This window comes from Carassius gibelio, chromosome A3 (genome assembly GCF_023724105.1).
Source record: "Carassius gibelio isolate Cgi1373 ecotype wild population from Czech Republic chromosome A3, carGib1.2-hapl.c, whole genome shotgun sequence".
In the NCBI taxonomy this organism is placed as follows: Eukaryota; Metazoa; Chordata; class Actinopteri; order Cypriniformes; family Cyprinidae; genus Carassius; species Carassius gibelio.
Window position 1 is genome coordinate 1167569 of NC_068373.1, and position 21238 is coordinate 1188806.

General features: G+C 38.6%; 16 pseudogenes; all 16 read right to left on the reverse strand.

The window, feature by feature from the left end:
- Positions 1-483: 483 nt before the first annotated feature.
- On the reverse strand, positions 484-602 carry LOC127966073 (uncharacterized; annotated as a pseudogene).
- A 548-nt stretch (positions 603-1150) lies between these two features.
- On the reverse strand, positions 1151-1269 carry LOC127963842 (uncharacterized; annotated as a pseudogene).
- Positions 1270-1756: 487 nt separating this feature from the next.
- LOC127962049 (uncharacterized) lies at positions 1757-1875 on the reverse strand (annotated as a pseudogene).
- A 785-nt stretch (positions 1876-2660) lies between these two features.
- Positions 2661-2779, reverse strand: LOC127963847 (uncharacterized; annotated as a pseudogene).
- Positions 2780-3135: 356 nt separating this feature from the next.
- Positions 3136-3254, reverse strand: LOC127963105 (uncharacterized; annotated as a pseudogene).
- A 488-nt stretch (positions 3255-3742) lies between these two features.
- On the reverse strand, positions 3743-3861 carry LOC127966078 (uncharacterized; annotated as a pseudogene).
- Positions 3862-4508: 647 nt separating this feature from the next.
- On the reverse strand, positions 4509-4627 carry LOC127958988 (uncharacterized; annotated as a pseudogene).
- A 549-nt stretch (positions 4628-5176) lies between these two features.
- LOC127962739 (uncharacterized) lies at positions 5177-5295 on the reverse strand (annotated as a pseudogene).
- A 791-nt stretch (positions 5296-6086) lies between these two features.
- On the reverse strand, positions 6087-6205 carry LOC127963854 (uncharacterized; annotated as a pseudogene).
- A 373-nt stretch (positions 6206-6578) lies between these two features.
- Positions 6579-6697, reverse strand: LOC127966082 (uncharacterized; annotated as a pseudogene).
- A 489-nt stretch (positions 6698-7186) lies between these two features.
- On the reverse strand, positions 7187-7305 carry LOC127966086 (uncharacterized; annotated as a pseudogene).
- A 6684-nt stretch (positions 7306-13989) lies between these two features.
- Positions 13990-14108, reverse strand: LOC127966094 (uncharacterized; annotated as a pseudogene).
- Positions 14109-14658: 550 nt separating this feature from the next.
- Positions 14659-14777, reverse strand: LOC127962053 (uncharacterized; annotated as a pseudogene).
- A 929-nt stretch (positions 14778-15706) lies between these two features.
- Positions 15707-15825, reverse strand: LOC127963038 (uncharacterized; annotated as a pseudogene).
- Positions 15826-16313: 488 nt separating this feature from the next.
- LOC127962057 (uncharacterized) lies at positions 16314-16432 on the reverse strand (annotated as a pseudogene).
- A 3673-nt stretch (positions 16433-20105) lies between these two features.
- Positions 20106-20224, reverse strand: LOC127962063 (uncharacterized; annotated as a pseudogene).
- Positions 20225-21238: the final 1014 nt, after the last annotated feature.

Genomic DNA, 21238 nt, shown 5'->3' on the forward strand with positions numbered 1-21238 from the left:
CTGCTGCAAAGAGAGAGCTATTTAAAGATCAGCCAATCTAATCGCCGGTACATTATACAGGACCAAACCTGCTTAGCTTCCGAGAGCAGACGAGATCAGGCATAGCCAGGTTGTTACGGTCGCAAGCGAAGGATACTGCAAAGAGAGGACTATTTAAAGATCAGCCAATCAAATCGCCCATACATTATATAAGTAGGAATGAAAACCCAAAAGCTTACAGCACCTGGTATTCCCAGGCGGTCTCCCATCCAAGCACTAACCAGGCCAATACCTGCTAAGATTAAGAGATCAGGCATTGGCTCTTTTTTTTTAAGATTATTATATAATTAGTAATAAATTTCCAATAATATTAGAGCACCTGGTATTACCAGGGGGTCTCCCATCCAAACACTACACAGGTCCATGACTGCTAAGATTCAAAGAATGGGCATTGACTCTTTTTTTTTTCAAGATTATTATATAATTTGTGAAAAATTTACAAAAATCTTAAAGCAACTGGTATTACCAGGGGGTCTCCCATCCAATTACTAACCAGGCCCAAACCTGCTTAGCTTCCGAGCTCAGACATGATCTGGCATAGCCAGGGTGGTATGGCCATAAGCGAAGACTGCTGCAAAGAGAGAGCTATTTAAAGATCAGCCAATCTAATCGCCGGTACATTATATAAGTAGGAAAGAAAACCCTAAAGCTTAAAGATCAGCCAATCTAATCGCCGGTACATTATACAGGACCAAACCTGCTTAGCTTCCGAGAGCAGACGAGATCAGGCATAGCCAGGTTGTTACGGTCGCAAGCGAAGGATACTGCAAAGAGAGGACTATTTAAAGATCAGCCAATCAAATCGCCCATACATTATATAAGTAGGAATGAAAACCCAAAAGCTTACAGCACCTGGTATTCCTAGGCGGTCTCCCATCCAAGCACTAACCAGGCCAATACCTGCTAAGATTAAGAGATCGGGCATTGGCTCTTTTTTTTAAAGATTATTATATAATTAGTAATAAATTTCCAATAATATTAGAGCACCTGGTATTACCAGGGGGTCTCCCATCCAAACACTACACAAGTCCATGACTGCTAAGATTCAAAGAATGGGCATTGACTCTTTTTTTTTCAAGATTATTATATCATTTGTGAAAAATTTACAAAAATCTTAAAGCAACTGGTATTACCAGGGGGTCTCCCATCCAATTACTAACCAGGCCGAAACCTGCTTAGTTTCCGAGCTCAGACATGATCTGGCATAGCCAGGGTGGTATGGCCATAAGCGAAGACTGCTGCAAAGAGAGAGCTATTTAAAGATCAGCCAATCTAATCGCCGGTACATTATACAGGACCAAACCTGCTTAGCTTCCGAGAGCAGACGAGATCAGGCATAGCCAGGTTGTTACGGTCGCAAGCGAAGGATACTGCAAAGAGAGGACTATTTAAAGATCAGCCAATCAAATCGCCCATACATTATATAAGTAGGAATGAAAACCCAAAAGCTTACAGCACCTGGTATTCCGAGGCGGTCTCCCATCCAAGCACTAACCAGGCCAATACCTGCTAAGATTAAGAGATCGGGCATTGGCTCTTTTTTTAAGATTATTATATAATTAGTAATAAATTTCCAATAATATTAGAGCACCTGGTATTACCAGGGGGTCTCCCATCCAAACACTACACAGGTCCATGACTGCTAAGATTCAAAGAATGGGCATTGACTCTTTTTTTTTTTCAAGATTATTATATAATTTGTGAAAAATTTACAAAAATCTTAAAGCAACTGGTATTACCAGGGGGTCTCCCATCCAATTACTAACCAGGCCCAAACCTGCTTAGCTTTCGAGCTCAGACATGATCTGGCATAGCCAGGGTGGTATGGCCATAAGCGAAGACTGCTGCAAAGAGAGAGCTATTTAAAGATCAGCCAATCTAATCGCCGGTACATTATATAAGTAGGAAAGAAAACCCTAAAGCTTAAAGCACCTGGTATTCCCAGGCGGTCTCCCATCCAAGCACTAACCAGGCCAATACCTGCTAAGATTAAGAGATCGGGCATTGACTCTTTTTTTTTTTTTTTTTTTTTTTTTAAGATTATTATATAATTAGTAATACATTTCCAATAATATTAGAGCACCTGGTTTTCCGAGGCGGTCTCCCATCCAAACACTAAACAGGTCCATAGCTGCTAAGATTCAAAGATTGGGCATTGACTCTTTTTGTTTCAAGATAATTATATAATTAGTACAAATTTCCAAAAATATTACAGCAAATGGTATTCCGAGGCGGTCTCCCATCCAAGCACTAAACAGGTCCATACCTCCTAAGATTCAAAGATTGGGCATTTACTCTTTTTTTTTTTTTTTGCAAGATTTTTATGTAATTAGTAAAAATTGCCAAAAATATTACAGCAACTGGTATTTCCCGGCCGTCTTCCATCCAAGTACTAACCAGGCAAAACCTGCTATTATTCAGAGATCGGGCATTGACTTTTTTTTTTTTCAAAATTATTATATAATTTGTGAAAAATTTCCAATAATATTAGAGCACCTGGTATTACCAGGGGGTCTCCCATCCAAACACTACACAAGTCCATGACTGCTAAGATTCAAAGAATGGGCATTGACTCTTTTTTTTTTCAAGATTATTATATAATTTGTGAAAAATTTACAAAAATCTTAAAGCAACTGGTATTACCAGGGGGTCTCCCATCCAATTACTAACCAGGCCGAAACCTGCTTAGTTTCCGAGCTCAGACATGATCTGGCATAGCCAGGGTGGTATGGCCATAAGCGAAGACTGCTGCAAAGAGAGAGCTATTTAAAGATCAGTCAATCTAATCGCCGGTACATTATATAAGTAGGAATGAAAACCCAAAAGCTTACAGCACCTGGTATTCCCAGGCGGTCTCCCATCCAAGCACTAACCAGGCCAATACCTGCTAAGATTAAGAGATCAGGCATTGGCTCTTTTTTTTTAAGATTATTATATAATTAGTAATAAATTTCCAATAATATTAGAGCACCTGGTATTCCGAGGCGGTCTCCCATCCAGACACTAAACAGGTCCATGACTGCTAAGATTCAAAGAATGGGCATTGACTCTTTTTTTTTTCAAGATTATTATATAATTTGTAAAAAATTTACAAAAATCTTAAAGCAACTGGTATTACCAGGGGGTCTCCCATCCAATTACTAACCAGGCCCAAACCTGCTTAGCTTCCGAGCTCAGACATGATCTGGCATAGCCAGGGTGGAATGGCCATAAGAGAAGACTGCTGCAGAGAGAGAGCTATTTAAAGATCAGCCAATCTAATCGCCGGTACATTATACAGGACCAAACCTGCTTAGCTTCCGAGAGCAGACGAGATCAGGCATAGCCAGGTTGTTACGGTCGCAAGCGAAGGATACTGCAAAGAGAGGACTATTTAAAGATCAGCCAATCAAATCGCCCATACATTATATAAGTAGGAATGAAAACCCAAAAGCTTACAGCACCTGGTATTCCGAGGCGGTCTCCCATCCAATCACTAACCAGGCCAATACCTGCTAAGATTAAGAGATCGGGCATTGGCTCTTTTTTTTTAAGATTATTATATAATTAGTAATAAATTTCCAATAATATTAGAGCACCTGGTATTACCAGGGGGTCTCCCATCCAAACACTACACAGGTCCATAACTGCTAAGATTCAAAGAATGGGCATTGACTCTTTTTTTTTTCAAGATTATTATATAATTTGTGAAAAATTTACAAAAATCTTAAAGCAACTGGTATTACCAGGGGGTCTCCCATCCAATTACTAACCAGGCCCAAACCTGCTTAGCTTCCGAGCTCAGACATGATCTGGCATAGCCAGGGTGGTATGGCCATAAGCGAAGACTGCTGCAAAGAGAGAGCTATTTAAAGATCAGTCAATCTAATCGCCGGTACATTATATAAGTAGGAAAGAAAACCCTAAAGCTTAAAGCACCTGGTATTCCCAGGCGGTCTCCCATCCAGACACTAAACAGGTCCATGACTGCTAAGATTCAAAGAATGGGCATTGACTCTTTTTTTTTTTAAGATTATTATATAATTAGTAATAAATTTCCAATAATATTAGAGCACCTGGTTTTCCGAGGCGGTCTCCCATCCAAGCACTAAACAGGTCCATACCTCCTAAGATTCAAAGATTGGGCATTTACTCTTTTTTTTTTTTTTTTTTTTTTTGCAAGATTATTATGTAATTAGTAAAAATTGCCAAAAATATTACAGCAACTGGTATTTCCCGGCCGTCTTCCATCCAAGTACTAACCAGGCAAAACCTGCTATTATTCAGAGATCGGGCATTGACTTTTTTTTTTTTTTTCAAGATTATTATATAATTTGTGAAAAATTTCCAATAATATTAGAGCACCTGGTATTACCAGGGGGTCTCCCATCCAAACACTACACAGGTCCATGACTGCTAAGATTCAAAGAATGTGCATTGACTCTTTTTTTTTTCAAGATTATTATATAATTTGTGAAAAATTTACAAAAATCTTAAAGCAACTGGTATTACCAGGGGGTCTCCCATCCAATTACTAACCAGGCCCAAACCTGCTTAGCTTCCGAGCTCAGACATGATCTGGCATAGCCAGGTTGGTATGGCCATAAGCGAAGACTTCTGCAAAGAGAGAGCTATTTAAAGATCAGCCAATCTAATCGCCGGTACATTATATAAGTAGGAAAGAAAACCCTAAAGCTTAAAGATCAGCCAATCTAATCGCCGGTACATTATACAGGACCAAACCTGCTTAGCTTCCGAGAGCAGACGAGATCAGGCATAGCCAGGTTGTTACGGTCGCAAGCGAAGGATACTGCAAAGAGAGGACTATTTAAAGATCAGCCAATCAAATCGCCCATACATTATATAAGTAGGAATGAAAACCCAAAAGCTTACAGCACCTGGTATTCCTAGGCGGTCTCCCATCCAAGCACTAACCAGGCCAATACCTGCTAAGATTAAGAGATCGGGCATTGGCTCTTTTTTTTAAAGATTATTATATAATTAGTAATAAATTTCCAATAATATTAGAGCACCTGGTATTACCAGGGGGTCTCCCATCCAAACACTACACAAGTCCATGACTGCTAAGATTCAAAGAATGGGCATTGACTCTTTTTTTTTTCAAGATTATTATATAATTTGTGAAAAATTTACAAAAATCTTGAAGCAACTGGTATTACCAGGGGGTCTCCCATCCAATTACTAACCAGGCCCAAACCTGCTTAGCTTCCGAGCTCAGACATGATCTGGCATAGCCAGGGTGGTATGGCCATAAGCGAAGACTGCTGCAAAGAGAGAGCTATTTAAAGATCAGCCAATCTAATCGCCGGTACATTATATAAGTAGGAAAGAAAACCCTAAAGCTTAAAGCACCTGGTATTCCCAGGCGGTCTCCCATCCAAGCACTAACCAGGCCAATACCTGCTAAGATTAAGAGATCGGGCATTGACTCTTTTTTTTTTTTTTTTTTTTTTTAAAGGTTATTATATAATTAGTAATACATTTCCAATAATATTAGAGCACCTGGTTTTCCGAGGCGGTCTCCCATCCAAACACTAAACAGGTCCATAGCTGCTAAGATTCAAAGATTGGGCATTGACTCTTTTTGTTTCAAGATAATTATATAATTAGTACAAATTTCCAAAAATATTACAGCAAATGGTATTCCGAGGCGGTCTCCCATCCAAGCACTAAACAGGTCCATACCTCCTAAGATTCAAAGATTGGGCATTTACTCTTTTTTTTTTTTTTGCAAGATTTTTATGTAATTAGTAAAAATTGCCAAAAATATTACAGCAACTAGTATTTCCCGGCCGTCTTCCATCCAAGTACTAACCAGGCAAAACCTGCTATTATTCAGAGATCGGGCATTGACTTTTTTTTTTTTTTCAAAATTATTATATAATTTGTGAAAAATTTCCAAAAATCTTAAAGCAACTGGTATTACCAGGGTGTCTCCCATCCAATTACTAACCAGGCCCATACCTGCTAAGATTCAGATATGGGGCATTGACTCCTTTCTTTTTTTCTTGCAAGATTATTATATAATTTGTGAAAAATTTCCAAAAATCTTAAAGCAACTGGTATTACCAGGGGGTCTCCCATCCAATTACTAACCAGGCCGAAACCTGCTTAGTTTCCGAGCTCAGACATGATCTGGCATAGCCAGGGTGGTATGGCCATAAGCGAAGACTGCTGCAAAGAGAGAGCTATTTAAAGATCAGTCAATCTAATCGCCGGTACATTATATAAGTAGGAAAGAAAACCCTAAAGCTTAAAGCACCTGGTATTCCCAGGCGGTCTCCCATCCAAGCACTAACCAGGCCAATACCTGCTAAGATTAAGAGATCGGGCATTGACTCTTTTTTTTTTTTTTTTTTTTTTTTTTAAGATTATTATATAATTAGTAATAAATTTCCAATAATATTAGAGCACCTGGTATTCCGAGGCGGTCTCCCATCCAGACACTAAACAGGTCCATGACTGCTAAGATTCAAAGAATGGGCATTGACTCTTTTTTTTTTCAAGATTGTTATATAATTTGTGAAAAATTTACAAAAATCTTAAAGCAACTGGTATTACCAGGGGGTCTCCCATCCAATTACTAACCAGGCCCAAACCTGCTTAGCTTCCGAGCTCAGACATGATCTGGCATAGCCAGGGTGGTATGGCCATAAGCGAAGACTGCTGCAAAGAGAGAGCTATTTAAAGATCAGCCAATCTAATCGCCGGTACATTATACAGGACCAAACCTGCTTAGCTTCCGAGAGCAGACGAGATCAGGCATAGCCAGGTTGTTACGGTCGCAAGCGAAGGATACTGCAAAGAGAGGACTATTTAAAGATCAGCCAATCAAATCGCCCATACATTATATAAGTAGGAATGAAAACCCAAAAGCTTACAGCACCTGGTATTCCCAGGCGGTCTCCCATCCAAGCACTAACCAGGCCAATACCTGCTAAGATTAAGAGATCGGGCATTGGCTCTTTTTTTTTTAGATTATTATATAATTAGTAATAAATTTCCAATAATATTAGAGCACCTGGTATTACCAGGGGGTCTCCCATCCAAACACTACACAGGTCCATGACTGCTAAGATTCAAAGAATGGGCACTGACTCTTTTTTTTTTTCAAGATTATTATATAATTTGTGAAAAATTTACAAAAATCTTAAAGCAACTGGTATTACCAGGGGGTCTCCCATCCAATTACTAACCAGGCCCAAACCTGCTTAGCTTCCGAGCTCAGACATGATCTGGCATAGCCAGGGTGGTATGGCCATAAGCGAAGACTGCTGCAAAGAGAGAGCTATTTAAAGATCAGCCAATCTAATCGCCGGTACATTATACAGGACCAAACCTGCTTAGCTTCCGAGAGCAGACGAGATCAGGCATAGCCAGGTTGTTACGGTCGCAAGCGAAGGATACTGCAAAGAGAGGACTATTTAAAGATCAGCCAATCAAATCGCCGATACATTATATAAGTAGGAATGAAAACCCAAAAGCTTACAGCACCTGGTATTCCGAGGCGGTCTCCCATCCAAGCACTAACCAGGCCAATACCTGCTAAGATTAAGAGATCGGGCATTGGCTCTTTTTTTAAGATTATTATATAATTAGTAATAAATTTCCAATAATATTAGAGCACCTGGTATTACCAGGGGGTCTCCCATCCAAAGACTACACAGGTCCATGACTGCTAAGATTCAAAGAATGGGCATTGACTCTTTTTTTTTTCAAGATTATTATATAATTTGTGAAAAATTTACAAAAATCTTAAAGCAACTGGTATTACCAGGGGGTCTCCCATCCAATTACTAACCAGGCCCACACCTGCTTAGCTTCCGAGCTCAGACATGATCTGGCATAGCCTTTTTTTTTTTTTATCTTTTTATTTAACTTTCAATTCACAGTTTTCTATTGCATTATTCCATCCGATTGACTTTCATTTCAATACATTTGTATGATTCGTTTTTTCCAATTGATCAACTTAATTTTTCATAATCATACAGCAATAAAAATATAGAACATAAATAAAATACACACAAATATGTTTACATTTACTTAATTGACATCAGCCATTCTCAACCAGATTGTTACTCTTTACCAATTGAAACATATTTCTTCCCCCACATTTTGATGTATGAACTTATTTGTAGTCAAAAAAAACTCTTTCCCCTCTTTATCTCCATACTTACAAATCAACTCTACATCTCTTTGTATCATTGACTTAAACATATCTTTTACTTTTACCTTTCTCCCTTCGAAATGTGCATAGTTCCTTCTTAGCACTACTGCTAGTCTGGCATGACTCAGAACAAAATTAATTAAACAAATGTCAGTTGATTTCCTTTTCCCGAAAGTTCCAAACAAAAACAATTTTCCCCATTCCTCCTCGGTCTCAACTTTGACACTCCAGTTTTCTAGTAACAGATTTTTAAGAAAATCAAAAAAATCCACCAACTCTTCACATCATAAAAAGTAATGTAAGAAACTCTCATGGCCATTACCACATACGTCACAAATGACATTTACCTCATTATTTATTTTGTTTAACACCACATTTGTGCAAATTCTATTATGTCTTATCAGAAAGTCATTATTCTCACACTCTATACTGTTGTATTTTATGTTTAAGTTTGACCATATTTTCTTCACATCTAAATCTTCAAATACTTTCTTCCACACCTTTTCTGATGCTGGTTCTTTTATAACATCAACTATTATTCTCCTGTATATATTCTTTACACTCATATTTTTTAATTTGTTTTTCTCAGCATTATCATCCACATACATCTCCGGCATACATTTTTCCACGTTAGATACATATTCACGTTCGATCATATTAGTCCACTGCAAAGGTATACTTGATTTAATTTTTCCATATATTTTATTTACTTTCTCTCTGTTCTCCATTCCTTCCAGATCACACACAGTATCATAAATGCAGTTATTTTTTAGAAATCCTGGAATAACTTCATACATAATGTCCTTCACTTGTTTTATACCCCCTTCTATAAATTTACATTCATACAATGTTTTATTTTTATGTTTAATCTTTTCGTTGAGAAATAGTGGTAGATTTTTAATCACCTGTATGTCTTCACATTCATATTCTATTTTGGGAAGGAACTGTCTCCATGCCTCTAATACTTCCCGATATATTTCTGGTATTCCTTCTGTCATTGATTGCTTAAAGCCCATATACCATCCATTGTCCCCTATTCCTCCCACATCATCAATATATTTCCTTAAGAATTCCTTCCACCCATAATCCCATAGCCCTCCCATATATTTTTTCACCGTTTTTATTCTCATCGCAGCCCTTTTTATTTCTAGGTCCATCAAGCTTAAGCCTCCTTCCCATCTCTTACCCACCAATGTTTTCTGTGCAATTTTCACACCTTTTCCCTCCCATATAAAATCACATACAATTTTATTCAATTCATTCATCACCCACCCTGGCATTTCCATTACACTCATTACATAAACACAAACTGACAACAGCAGGCTATTTACTACTATTACTTTCCCATTTAACTTTAATTTCCTCCCTTTCCATGTTGCACTTACTGTTCTTATTTTATTAATTACCCCAGTCCAGGTCACATCTCTTGCCTCTTTGCTTTCGACCCCTAAATATACCCCTAATACTTTCATATATTTTTCCTCCACTCTTATCCCTACCTCTACTCTCTCTACCTCCCCTATATACATTAATTCAGATTTATCTACATTTATTTTTGCCCCTGATGCCTTCCCAAACATCTTTACTATCTCTAAAACTCTTTTTACACTGTTTCCTTCCCTCACTGTAATTGTAGTGTCATCTGCATATTGGTTTATAGTACACATTCCTCCATATGGCAACTCAATACCAACTACCCTTCTATCCCTCTTGATTAGAGTGGCTAGAGGCTCTACTGAAATTGCATATAATAATGCAGACAGGGGACAGCCCTGTCTCACTGACCTTCCTATCTTAAACCTGTCTGTTAATACTCCATTTATTTTTATGCAACTTTTTGCCTTCTCATATAGTCTCTTCACCCACCCTATCATTCTACTTCCAAATCCAAACTTCTCTAATACCTTAAATAAGTATTTGTGTTCTACCCTATCGAATGCTTTATTCCAATCTATCCCTAATACTATTCCTCCCTTCTTATCTCGTTTCATGTACTCTATCACATCCCTAACTGTCCCTATCGTGTCTGCTATATCCCTGCCTGGTATGCTCTAACTTTGTGTTGGTTGCACTATACTTCCAATCACTTTTTTCACTCTGTTCGCTAAAACTTTAGTCAGTATTTTATAATCCACATTTAATAGACTGATTGGTCTATAGTTCTCTATATTCAACCTATTCCCCTTCTTATACACCAGAGCTATCACTCCCTCTACCATTCTATCTTGCACCATCCCTGTTCTTTCCATCTCCTTGAACACTTTAACTAAAATCGGTGCTACCTCTTCTCTATATGTTTTATACCATTCAATACCAATCCCATCACTCCCTGGACTTTTTCCACTTTTCAACCCCCCTATTGCCGCTTCTACTTCCTTCTCATCTATCTCTCTATCACACCACTCTGCATCCTCCTTATTTAGAATATTTTCTACACTTTCTAATACTCCATCTATACTTCTCTCATCCACTTCTCCTCTCTTATATAATTCTCCATAGAATTCTTGAACTCTCTCCAAAATCTCTACATAGTCTTTGGTTGTTTTGCCCTCTTTTGTATTTATTTCATTTATATATGTCTTACTTTGTCTCCTTTTCTCTAGCCCTAAAAAATACCCTGTGCATTTCTCACCTTCTAATGCATATTTTGCCTTGCTTCGTAAAATAGCTCCTCTGCATTTCTCTCTTTCATATTTTTCTAGCGCCATCTTAACCTCTATATATTTTTCCATACTGTATCCTTCTTCATCTTCAGCCTTAACTAACTCCTCTCTCAATCTTTCTCTAAGCATAATTTCCTCCTTCTTCATCTTTCCTCTTCTTTTCTTACTGTATTTTATACTAATTAACTTAATTTGATCCTTTATTTCCTCCCATCTCTCTGCTATTGTACCCTCTAATCCACCGTCTCTTGTATACTCATCTATCTTCTCTTCTTCCCTATTTAATAGATCCTTCATCTGTATCTCATATTCTTCCTCTTCGATATACCCTGCATTCAATATCCACATCCCTCCTCCTACCTCCTCACTCCCTACCTTGATTCTGAACCTTACACTATCGTGATCACTTAAACTATTTACCTGATGTTTTATCCCGTCTATGTATCTAATTATTTCCTCTTCAACTAACACTAAATCTATTCTACTCTGTTTTAATATACCTTCTCTTAACTGCCTTCTAGTAAATTCTCTTTTTTCTGGATTTTCATACCTCCACACATCTATTAACCCCTTTTCTCTCATTATCTCCATCAACATTCCCCTAGACTTTTCCCATCTAAATTTTACCCCCTTTCCCACATCCAATCTGCTACATTTTATATTAAAATCTCCCACTATAATACATTTCCCCACAATCAATCCTTTTAACTCTTTCAAAATTTCCCTCCTGTCCCCTTCTATATTTGGAACATATATATTTATTAATCTAAAATCCATATCTCTATACATGAATTCAACCACCAAGATCCTTCCCCTCTGGTCTTTATACACCTCTCTTATACCTTCTACAATATCTTTTTTAAATAATATTGCCACACCTCTTGCATTTTTTGCACCATTATTATAGTATATGTCCCCTCTCCACTCTTCTCTCATCTCCTTTACTTTATCCTCCTCCCAGTTTGTCTCCTGTATACAGATTATATCACTCCGATAAGTAAATAAAAGTTTTTTCATCTTGTTTTTATCCCTTAACCCATTTATGTTTATTGAAGTTACAGTGGCCATGAGAGTAACCCAGAAGAAAAACTAAACAAAACCAGGAACACATGCACAGTTCATTCATACATCACATACCCGCTCGTGGTTCTTTTATCTGCTCAACCTGTTCTCCGTCCATCTCAGACTTCCTCTTTGAACTCAGTCTTATAATCTTTGTTTTCAGTCCATCTTTCTTTTCACTGTCTCCCTTTTCTCCACCTCTGCTTTCTATCAGTTTCTGTGCAGTATTTTTCTTTGCCTCTTCTTTACCTCTTTCTTTCACATTACTTTCATCTGTCTCCTCCTCTTCTTCGATCACTTCCGACTGCTCCATCTCCTCCTCCTCCTCCTCCTCATCCGCTTCACTGAAACTTTCAGCTGTGTCTCGCCATTCCATTTTGCTTCTTCTCTCACTATCTTCAGCTCCGTCTTTCTCTCCACCAATCACCACATCAGTTGTTTCCTCCTCTTGCTCCTCTGTCAGAACACTGCTCCTCCTTTCACCTTTTTTTTTACCGTCCACTCGCTCTCTCTCTAATCCCATCCATTCTTCACAATCTCTTGCATAATGGCCTCCACCATTGCACTTGAAGCATTTTAATTCAGGGCACTCTCTAATTATGTGCCCTGGCTTGATACAGAGTCTGCAAACACGTATTTGCCTATCATGGATGACACGAAAATATTCGGTGCCTCTCAGAGTCTCAAACTTTGTGGAGTATGGTAGTGAACATACCTGTTCTGTGAAGCGAACTTTTAAGAAACGTGTCCCATCAACTATATCTGTTCCAGGCCACACCCGGCGTTTGATTGGTGAAAGTGGTCGTACTCCCCACTCCTGTAGCTTGGCGAGTATCTTCTCATCCTCTAAATACACAGGCAGATTGATAAAGGACACCACCATATCATTATTCATTATATCCCTGGCATGCACCATTACTCCTTTCACTCTCACTCCATCCATTAGTTTCCTCTTTGCCTCTTCATCCTTCATTGTGAGCTCATAGACCCTTTCACCTCTCACCCTGCAGCCAATCACTTCTCCACACTCCTTCTTTACTCCTTTCAGTAAATCCATCATTGAAATCTTTTCAGTTCCCTCCACCTCTACTTCCACAGTCAGCTCTTTGTTGTACTTCCCTTTTGATTTTCCTTGCACTGCTCTGCTGTTTTCTTCTCCCTCTTCCCACAAATGTCCTGTGACTTTACTTGAATCCTGTTGCTTTTGGATCTCTGCTTGTTTGACTTCACCTCTTCTTTGCTCCTCCTCTTCATTCCTCCCATTGCTACTTTTTCTCATCATGGTTAGTTCTGTTTCTTTATCTGCAGCCATGCTGTGCATCTGCAGCATGCTACAATGAGAAAAATGTCAAAAAAGTCCCCCAGACAGCCTAAGCTGTCGGGGGAATTTATTAAAGTCAGCAATAACTATCCAGCAACTAATGTCCCAAACAGAAATCAAAACTGAAAACCAGGATATGTAGAAACAGACGGTTAATTTAAACAAACAGAGTTGAGCCTTTCTCTCTGTGCTGCAAGCCTATCACTTCCTGTTGGCTCTCTAGCGCCGCCAGGTTGGTATGGCCGTAAGCGAAGACTGCTGCAAAGAGAGAGCTATTTAAAGATCAGCCAATCTAATCGCCGGTACATTATACAGGACCAAACCTGCTTAGCTTCCGAGAGCAGACGAGATCAGGCATAGCCAGGTTGTTACGGTCGCAAGCGAAGGATACTGCAAAGAGAGGACTATTTAAAGATCAGCCAATCAAATCGCCCATACATTATATAAGTAGGAATGAAAACCCAAAAGCTTACAGCACCTGGTATTCCCAGGCGGTCTCCCATCCAAGCACTAACCAGGCCAATACCTGCTAAGATTAAGAGATCAGGCATTGGCTCTTTTTTTTAAGATTATTATATAATTAGTAATAAATTTCCAATAATATAAGAGCACCTGGTATTACCAGGGGGTCTCCCATCCAAACACTACACAGGTCCATGACTGCTAAGATTCAAAGAATGGGCACTGACTCTTTTTTTTTTCAAGATTATTATATAATTTGTGAAAAATTTACAAAAATCTTAAAGCAACTGGTATTACCAGGGGGTCTCCCATCCAATTACTAACCAGGCCCAAACCTGCTTAGCTTCCGAGCTCAGACATGATCTGGCATAGCCAGGGTGGTATGGCCATAAGCGAAGACTGCTGCAAAGAGAGAGCTATTTAAAGATCAGCCAATCTAATCGCCGGTACATTATATAAGTAGGAAAGAAAACCCTAAAGCTTAAAGATCAGCCAATCTAATCGCCGGTACATTATACAGGACCAAACCTGCTTAGCTTCCGAGAGCAGACGAGATCAGGCATAGCCAGGTTGTTACGGTCGCAAGCGAAGGATACTGCAAAGAGAGGACTATTTAAAGATCAGCCAATCAAATCGCCCATACATTATATAAGTAGGAATGAAAACCCAAAAGCTTACAGCACCTGGTATTCCCAGGCGGTCTCCCATCCAAGCACTAACCAGGCCAATACCTGCTAAGATTAAGAGATCGGGCATTGGCTCTTTTTTTTTAAGATTATTATATAATTAGTAATAAATTTCCAATAATATTAGAGCACCTGGTATTACCAGGGGGTCTCCCATCCAAACACTACACAGGTCCATAACTGCTAAGATTCAAAGAATGGGCATTGACTCTTTTTTTTTTTCAAGATTATTATATAATTTGTGAAAAATTTACAAAAATCTTAAAGCAACTGGTATTACCAGGGGGTCTCCCATCCAATTACTAACCAGGCCCAAACCTGCTTAGCTTTCGAGCTCAGACATGATCTGGCATAGCCAGGGTGGTATGGCCATAAGCGAAGACTGCTGCAAAGAGAGAGCTATTTAAAGATCAGCCAATCTAATCGCCGGTACATTATATAAGTAGGAAAGAAAACCCTAAAGCTTAAAGCACCTGGTATTCCCAGGCGGTCTCCCATCCAAGCACTAACCAGGCCAATACCTGCTAAGATTAAGAGATCGGGCATTGACTCTTTTTTTTTTTTTAAGATTATTATATAATTAGTAATAAATTTCCAATAATATTAGAGCACCTGGTATTCCGAGGCGGTCTCCCATCCAGACACTAAACAGGTCCATGACTGCTAAGATTCAAAGAATGGGCATTGACTCTTTTTTTTTTTCAAGATTATTATATAATTTGTGAAAAATTTACAAAAATCTTAAAGCAACTGGTATTACCAGGGGGTCTCCCATCCAATTACTAACCAGGCCCATACCTGCTAAGATTAAGAGATCGGGCATTGACTCTTTTTTTTTAAGATTATTATATAATTAGTAATACATTTCCAATAATATTAGAGAACCTGGTTTTCCGAGGCGGTCTCCCATCCAAGCACTAAACAGGTCCATACCTCCTAAGATTCAAAGATTGGGCATTTACTCTATTTTTTTTTTTTTTTTTTTTTGCAAGATTATTATGTAATTAGTAAAAATTGCCAAAAATATTACAGCAACTGGTATTTCCCGGCCGTCTTCCATCCAAGTACTAACCAGGCAAAACCTGCTATTATTCAGAGATCAGGCATTGACTTTTTTTTTTTTTTTTCAAGATTATTATATAATTTGTGAAAAATTTCCAAAAATCTTAAAGCAACTGGTATTACCACAGTGTCTCCCATCCAATTACTAACCAGGCCCATACCTGCTAAGATTCAGATATGGGGCATTGACTCCTTTCTTTTTTTCTTGCAAGATTATTATATAATTTGTGAAAAATTTCCAAAAATCTTAAAGCAAATGGTATTACCAGGGGGTCTCCCATCCAATTACTAACCAGGCCCAAACCTGCTTAGCTTCCGAGCTCAGACATGATCTGGCATAGCCAGGGTGGTATGGCCATAAGCGAAGACTGCTGCAAAGAGAGAGCTATTTAAAGATCAGCCAATCTAATCGCCGGTACATTATACAGGACCAAACCTGCTTAGCTTCCGAGAGCAGACGAGATCAGGCATAGCCAGGTTGTTACGGTCGCAAGCGAAGGATACTGCAAAGAGAGGACTATTTAAAGATCAGCAAATCAAATCGCCCATACATTATATAAGTAGGAATGAAAACCCAAAAGCTTACAGCACCTGGTATTCCCAGGCGGTCTCCCATCCAAGCACTAACCAGGCCAATACCTGCTAAGATTAAGAGATCGGGCATTGGCTCTTTTTTTTTAAGATTATTATATAATTAGTAATAAATTTCCAATAATATTAGAGCACCTGGTATTACCAGGGGGTCTCCCATCCAAACACTACACAGGTCCATGACTGCTAAGATTCAAAGAATGGGCATTGACTCTTTTTTTTTTCAAGATTATTATATAATTTGTGAAAAATTTACAAAAATCTTAAAGCAACTGGTATTACCAGGGGGTCTCCCATCCAATTACTAACCAGGCCCAAACCTGCTTAGCTTTCGAGCTCAGACATGATCTGGCATAGCCAGGGTGGTATGGCCATAAGCGAAGACTGCTCCAAAGAGAGAGCTATTTAAAGATCAGCCAATCTAATCGCCGGTACATTATATAAGTAGGAAAGAAAACCCTAAAGCTTAAAGCACCTGGTATTCCCAGGCGGTCTCCCATCCAAGCACTAACCAGGCCAATACCTGCTAAGATTAAGAGATCGGGCATTGACTCTTTTTTTTTTTTTTTTTTTTTTTTTAAGATTATTATATAATTAGTAATAAATTTCCAATAATATTAGAGCACCTGGTTTTCCGAGGCGGTCTCCCATCCAAACACTAAACAGGTCCATAGCTGCTAAGATTCAAAGATTGGGCATTGACTCTTTTTGTTTCAAGATAATTATATAATTAGTACAAATTTCCAAAAATATTACAGCAAATGGTATTCCGAGGCGGTCTCCCATCCAAGCACTAAACAGGTCCATACCTCCTAAGATTCAAAGATTGGGCATTTACTCTTTTTTTTTTTTTTTTTTTTTTGCAAGATTATTATGTAATTAGTAAAAATTGCCAAAAATATTACAGCAACTGGTATTTCCCGGCCGTCTTCCATCCAAGTACTAACCAGGCAAAACCTGCTATTATTCAGAGATCGGGCATTGACTTTTTTTTTTTTTTTCAAGATTATTATATAATTTGTGAAAAATTTCCAAAAATCTTAAAGCAACTGGTATTACCACAGTGTCTCCCATCCAATTACTAACCAGGCCCATACCTGCTAAGATTCAGATATGGGGCATTGACTCCTTTCTTTTTTTCTTGCAAGATTATTATATAATTTGTGAAAAATTTCCAAAAACCTTAAAGCAACTGGTATTACCAGGGGGTCTTCCATCCAATTACTAACCAGGCCGAAACCTGCTTAGCTTCCGAGCTCAGACATGATCTGGCATAGCCAGGGTGGAATGGCCATAAGCGAAGACTGCTGCAGAGAGAGAGCTATTTAAAGATCAGCCAATCTAATCGCCGGTACATTATACAGGACCAAACCTGCTTAGCTTCCGAGAGCAGACGAGATCAGGCATAGCCAGGTTGTTACGGTCGCAAGCGAAGGATACTGCAAAGAGAGGACTATTTAAAGATCAGCCAATCAAATCGCCCATACATTATATAAGTAGGAATGAAAACCCAAAAGCTTACAGCACCTGGTATACCGAGGCGGTCTCCCATCCAAGCACTAACCAGGCCAATATCTGCTAAGATTAAGAGATCGGGCATTGGCTCTTTTTTTTTAAGATTATTATATAATTAGTAATAAATTTCCAATAATATTAGAGCACCTGGTATTACCAGGGGGTCTCCCATCCAAACACTACACAGGTCCATGACTGCTAAGATTCAAAGAATGGGCATTGACTCTTTTTTTTTCAAGATTATTATATAATTTGTGAAAAATTTACAAAAATCTTAAAGCAACTGGTATTACCAGGGGGTCTCCCATCCAATTACTAACCAGGCCGAAACCTGCTTAGCTTCCGAGCTCAGACATGATCTGGCATAGCCAGGGTGGAATGGCCATAAGCGAAGACTGCTGCAAAGAGAGAGCTATTTAAAGATCAGTCAATCTAATCGCCGGTACATTATATAAGTAGGAAAGAAAACCCTAAAGCTTAAAGCACCTGGTATTCCCAGGCGGTCTCCCATCCAAGCACTAACCAGGCCAATACCTGCTAAGATTAAGAGATCGGGCATTGACTCTTTTTTTTTTTTTTTTTTTTTTTTAAGATTATTATATAATTAGTAATAAATTTCCAATAATATTAGAGCACCTGGTATTCCGAGGCGGTCTCCCATCCAGACACTAAACAGGTCCATGACTGCTAAGATTCAAAGAATGGGCATTGACTCTTTTTTTTTTTCAAGATTATTATATAATTTGTGAAAAATTTACAAAAATCTTAAAGCAACTGGTATTACCAGGGGGTCTCCCATCCAATTACTAACCAGGCCCATACCTGCTAAGATTAAGAGATCGGGCATTGACTCTTTTTTTTTAAGATTATTATATAATTAGTAATACATTTCCAATAATATTAGAGCACCTGGTTTTCCGAGGCGGTCTCCCATCCAAGCACTAAACAGGTCCATACCTCCTAAGATTCATAGATTGGGCATTTACTCTATTTTTTTTTTTTTTTTTTTTGCAAGATTATTATGTAATTAGTAAAAATTGCCAAAAATATTACAGCAACTGGTATTTCCCGGCCGACTTCCATCCAAGTACTAACCAGGCAAAACCTGCTATTATTCAGAGATCAGGCATTGACTTTTTTTTTTTTTCAAGATTATTATATAATTTGTGAAAAATTTCCAAAAATCTTAAAGCAACTGGTATTACCACAGTGTCTCCCATCCAATTACTAACCAGGCTCATACCTGCTAAGATTCAGATATGGGGCATTGACTCCTTTCTTTTTTTCTTGCAAGATTATTATATAATTTGTGAAAAATTTCCCAAAATCTTAAAGCAAATGGTATTACCAGGGGGTCTCCCATCCAATTACTAACCAGGCCGAAACCTGCTTAGCTTCCGAGCTCAGACATGATCTGGCATAGCCAGGGTGGAATGGCCATAATCGAAGACTGCTGCAGAGAGAGAGCTATTTAAAGATCAGCCAATCTAATCGCCGGTACATTATACAGGACCAAACCTGCTTAGCTTCCGAGAGCAGACGAGATCAGGCATAGCCAGGTTGTTACGGTCGCAAGCGAAGGATACTGCAAAGAGAGGACTATTTAAAGATCAGCCAATCAAATCGCCCATACATTATATAAGTAGGAATGAAAACCCAAAAGCTTACAGCACCTGGTATTCCGAGGCGGTCTCCCATCCAAGCACTAACCAGGCCAATACCTGCTAAGATTAAGAGATCGGGCATTGGCTCTTTTTTTTTAAGATTATTATATAATTAGTAATACATTTCCAATAATATTAGAGCACCTGGTATTACCAGGGGGTCTCCCATCCAAACACTACACAGGTCCATGACTGCTAAGATTCAAAGAATGGGCATTGACTCTTTTTTTTTCAAGATTATTATATAATTTGTGAAAAATTTACAAAAATCTTAAAGCAACTGGTATTACCAGGGGGTCTCCCATCCAATTACTAACCATGCCGAAACCTGCTTAGCTTCCGAGCTCAGACATGATCTGGCATAGCCAGGGTGGAATGGCCATAAGCGAAGACTGCTGCAGAGAGAGAGCTATTTAAAGATCAGCCAATCTAATCGCCGGTACATTATACAGGACCAAACCTGCTTAGCTTCCGAGAGCAGACGAGATCAGGCATAGCCAGGTTGTTACGGTCGCAAGCGAAGGATACTGCAAAGAGAGGACTATTTAAAGATCAGCCAATCAAATCGCCGGTACATTATATAAGTAGGAAAGAAAACCCTAAAGCTTAAAGCACCTGGTATTCCCAGGCGGTCTCCCATCCAAGCACTAACCAGGCCAATACCTGCTAAGATTAAGAGATCGGGAATTGGCTCTTTTTTTAAGATTATTATATAATTAGTAATAAATTTCCAATAATATTAGAGCACCTGGTATTACCAGGGGGTCTCCCATCCAAACACTACACAGGTCCATGACTGCTAAGATTCAAAGAATGGGCATTGACTCTTTTTTTTTTCAAGATTATTATATAATTTGTGAAAAATTTACAAAAATCTTAAAGCAACTGGTATTACCAGGGGGTCTCCCATCCAATTACTAACCAGGCCCAAACCTGCTTAGCTTTCGAGCTCAGACATGATCTGGCATAGCCAGGGTGGTATGGCCATAAGCGAAGACTGCTGCAAAGAGAGAGCTATTTAAAGATCAGCCAATCTAATCGCCGGTACATTATATAAGTAGGAAAGAAAACCCTAAAGCTTAAAGCACCTGGTATTCCCAGGCGGTCTCCCATCCAAGCACTAACCAGGCCAATACCTGCTAAGATTAAGAGATCGGGCATTGGCTCTTTTTTTAAGATTATTATATAATTAGTAATAAATTTCCAATAATATTAGAGCACCTGGTTTTCCGAGGCGGTCTCCCATCCAAACACTAAACAGGTCCATAGCTGCTAAGATTCAAAGATTGGGCATTGACTCTTTTTGTTTCAAGATAATTATATAATTAGTAAAAATTTCCAAAAATATTACAGCAAATGGTATTCCGAGGCGGTCTCCCATCCAAGCACTAACCAGGCCAATACCTGCTAAGATTAAGAGATCGGGCATTGACTCTTTTTTTTTTTTTAAGATTATTATATAATTAGTAATAAATTTCCAATAATATTAGAGCACCTGGTATTCCGAGGCGGTCTCCCATCCAGACACTAAACAGGTCCATGACTGCTAAGATTCAAAGAATGGGCATTGACTCTTTTTTTTTTTCAAGATTATTATATAATTTGTGAAAAATTTACAAAAATCTTAAAGCAACTGGTATTACCAGGGGGTCTCCCATCCAATTACTAACCAGGCCCATACCTGCTAAGATTAAGAGATCGGGCATTGACTCTTTTTTTTTAAGATTATTATATAATTAGTAATACATTTCCAATAATATTAGAGCACCTGGTTTTCCGAGGCGGTCTCCCATCCAAGCACTAAACAGGTCCATACCTCCTAAGATTCAAAGATTGGGCATTTACTCTATTTTTTTTTTTTTTTTTTTGCAAGATTATTATGTAATTAGTAAAAATTGCCAAAAATATTACAGCAACTGGTATTTCCCGGCCGTCTTCCATCCAAGTACTAACCAGGCAAAACCTGCTATTATTCAGAGATCAGGCATTGACTTTTTTTTTTTTTT